This window comes from Mus caroli, chromosome X (assembly GCF_900094665.2).
Source record: "Mus caroli chromosome X, CAROLI_EIJ_v1.1, whole genome shotgun sequence".
Classification (NCBI taxonomy): domain Eukaryota; kingdom Metazoa; phylum Chordata; class Mammalia; order Rodentia; family Muridae; genus Mus; species Mus caroli.
Window position 1 is genome coordinate 130,671,541 of NC_034589.1, and position 3,527 is coordinate 130,675,067.

Sequence of the window (3,527 nt, forward strand, 5' to 3'; positions counted from 1 at the left end):
AGTTTGTGAAGAACTGGAATTAGGTCTTCTTTGAAGGTCTCATAGAACTCTGCACTAAACACATCTGGTCCTGGGCTTTTTTTGGTTGGTTTCACCAGAGACAGGTATATCTGGGTCCTTTCAGCAAAATCTTGCTAATGTATGCAATGGTGTCAGTGTTTGGAAGCTGATTATGGGATGGATCCCCGGATATGGCAGTCTCTAGATGGTTCATCCTTTCTTCTCAGCTCCAAACTTTGTCTCTGTAACTCCTTCCATGGGTGTTTTGTTCCCAATTCTAATAAGGGGCAAAGTGTCCACACTTCAGTCTTCGTTCTTCTTGAGTTTCATGTGTTTCGCAAATTGTATCTTATATCTTGCTCCACCATGTTCATAGCAGCCTAGCCCTGCTAAGGTTCGAGCTGCCTTGATTCTGAGGAGGAGGTAACATAAAAAAAATGGAGCTGCCATTAAGTGCAACCACCAGTATTCAGTAAGTTTCTGGTCATGTTGCAAAGGGCAAAAGACCAGAAAGAAATATGAAGAAAGTGGCTTTAATAAGTAGTGTGGCTTTTGCAAGTGCATCATAAAACTAACAAGGACCTTCTTGAAAAACACTGACTCTGGCAAACCCCAGTCCCTGCATCTCAGGTTGTGTACCTCTTGATCTCACGAATGTGCTAGATTAGACATAAAGAGAGCCAGCAAATAATGTGATCTAGCCTCCAGTCTTAGCCCAATGGTTGCATTCGTTCAAGTAATTTTTATTTCTGCCTCTTGGTGGAAAACTATGGGTCATGTTCAGAAGGACACAAGGTCATCAAGAGTCTGTACACTTTTTCAAGCACAAATGCACAAAGTCATTTTAAAAAACAATAACAGACATATGAAGAATAACACCAATAAGAAAACTTACAGAAAATATAAAAAGACTTATGATGACCCAGTTATTGCAGCTAAATAGCAAGGACTATAAACATTTAAGAAAATAAAAGATGACACAGTGGATTTCACCAGAAAACCATAATGTAAGAAAAAAATCAAATAAAAATCCAAGGCTGAGAAACAGATGAAGTTATAAACTAAAGAGAATTATGTTTCATCCAATATAAAGTCCAAGGTTTACCAATATGTTGTACTGTTCCTTTTTAAAAAAAGTTTTATTTGGTTATTTTATTTATTTACATTTCAAATGTTCTCTTGCTTCGCTATTTCCCCTCCCTAACCCACCTATCCCTTTCCCCTCTCCCTCTCCCCTGCTTCTATGAGGGTGCTCCCCCACTCACCCACCCACCCCCCCTCATCCCCCTAACATTCCTCTATGCTGGGGCACTGAGCCTCCACAGAACCTCCCCTCCCATTGATGCCAGAGAAGGCCATTCTCTGCTACATATGCCCCTGGAGTCATGGGTCCCTCCATGTGTACTCTTTGGTGGTGGTTTAGTCCCTGGGAGCTCTGGGGGTCTGGTTGGTTAATATTGTTGTTTTTGCTTTGGGGCTGCAAACCTCTTCAGCTCCTTCGTCTTTCCCCTATCTCCTCCATTGGGGTCCCTGTGCTCAGTCCAATGGTTGGCTGCAAGCATCCGCGTCTGTATTTGCCAGGCTCTGGCAGAGCCTCTCAGGAGACATTAGTCTCCTGTCAGCAAGTACTTCTTGGCATCCACAATAGTTAGAGGAAGACCTCCTTCTCTCACCACTTTTACACAATGTTCTACTGAAAGCGCTTGCCAATTCAATTAGGAAAGAGAAATAAAAAAATAAATATCCAAGATGAAAGGAAGAAAGTCACAGATAATGTAATTTTCAGTATTAAAACAATGCATACAACTTCACCAAATACTGTAAAAACAAACAAGCAAAATCAAATATGGTAATGCTGAAGAGTGAAACACCAACATACAAAACCCGTATCATTTCTATACACTAATAAACGTGAAAGGAAAAGAATCACAATAACATCTATAATTACCATAAGATATTTATGAATAAAAAGAGGTAAATAATATCTATAGGAGGTAAAGTGCTTGTCATGAAATCATGGGGATTTGTGACCAAATCCTGGCACTCATATATAAACTGGGAGCAGTGATGCTTGCCTATAATGATACCACTGAGGAGGCAGACATTAGAGCATCCCTGAGGTAGGCCGGCCAGCCACTCTAACTGTAACTGAACCTATGAGCTCCAGCTTTAGTGAGACACTGAGCCTGACACTGACTTCTGACCTCTACTTTATGTTCACATAAGTACACAGAACCATACACACGTATACACAGAGAGAAAGGTTAAAAATATTGAAGAAAAATGATGTAAACAAAATAAATGATACAAATGAAAAGATACTCTATGTTCATAGATTGGAATTCATTATTAAAATGTCCAGATTACCCCAGGCAGCCTATAGATTCAATATAATCTTATCAAAATATCAGTGTCCTTTTCACAGAAAATAAAACAAATCCTGAAATCCACACAGAATCACAGAACACCCTGACAGCCAAAGTAATATTTAGCAAAGAGAACAAAGCCAGATATTTCACATATGAAATATGCTACAAGTCTTTAGTAATTAAACGATCATGGCATTGAGATAAGCACATGAATCTAAATAAATAATAGACCAAGTGAGAAGAATAAGAATTCCAGAAATAACCACATACTTTTATAGCCAAATTATATTTAACAAAGGAACCAAGACCACACAATGAGGAAAGACACAATTCCAATAAATAATGCTAGGAAAATTGGGTATCTACATATGGGAATAACAAAATTATACCTCTTATATCTAAGTAGTTACAAAGTCAACTCATCTAAAATGAAATGAAATATTTACTATAAAATTACAAATTTATGAATAAATTTACAAAATTTATATTAATATAAATGTATTTATATATTTATATAATTAAAATGAAATGAATATTTAAATGTAAGATGAGAATACATGAAACCAAGAGAAAATATTTCAAAAGCACAACCAACAAAAGTGAAAATTAACAAACACTATTTATTAAATCAAACTAAAAACTCTCTTCACAGAAAAAGAAATAGAACAACACATAGATAAACATGTAATGACAGAAAATTTTTGCCGTGTATACATATGACAAGGAATTAATACACAGGATTTCATAAGGAACTCAAACAATTCAGAAAAATACTTCTAAGTGATGCAATTTTAGTATCAGATAAAAATCTGAATGGGCATTTTTGAAACAGAAACATGTAAATCTTCATCAGACATTTGAAAAGTGCATATGATAAGGATCAAAAGTAATCATCAGTAGTCAGAAATAATATGTGAAGAAATGCTGAGCAGAATTTTTCTAAGACTGACAAAAGACATACAAAAGGAACCCCTTTAAAAACCTAAGCAGTACAGCACAGAATATACCGGAAGTAAACTTTTGATAAGTTAGTCAAAGAAAAGAGGAAAATAGTTACAATGGGAAAAATGAAAACACATAATAAGAAAGGTTTTGTTCTTCAATAAAAACTTAAAGAATTTTTCCCCTGTGCCCATATCTTCAAGGCTTTTCCCTACT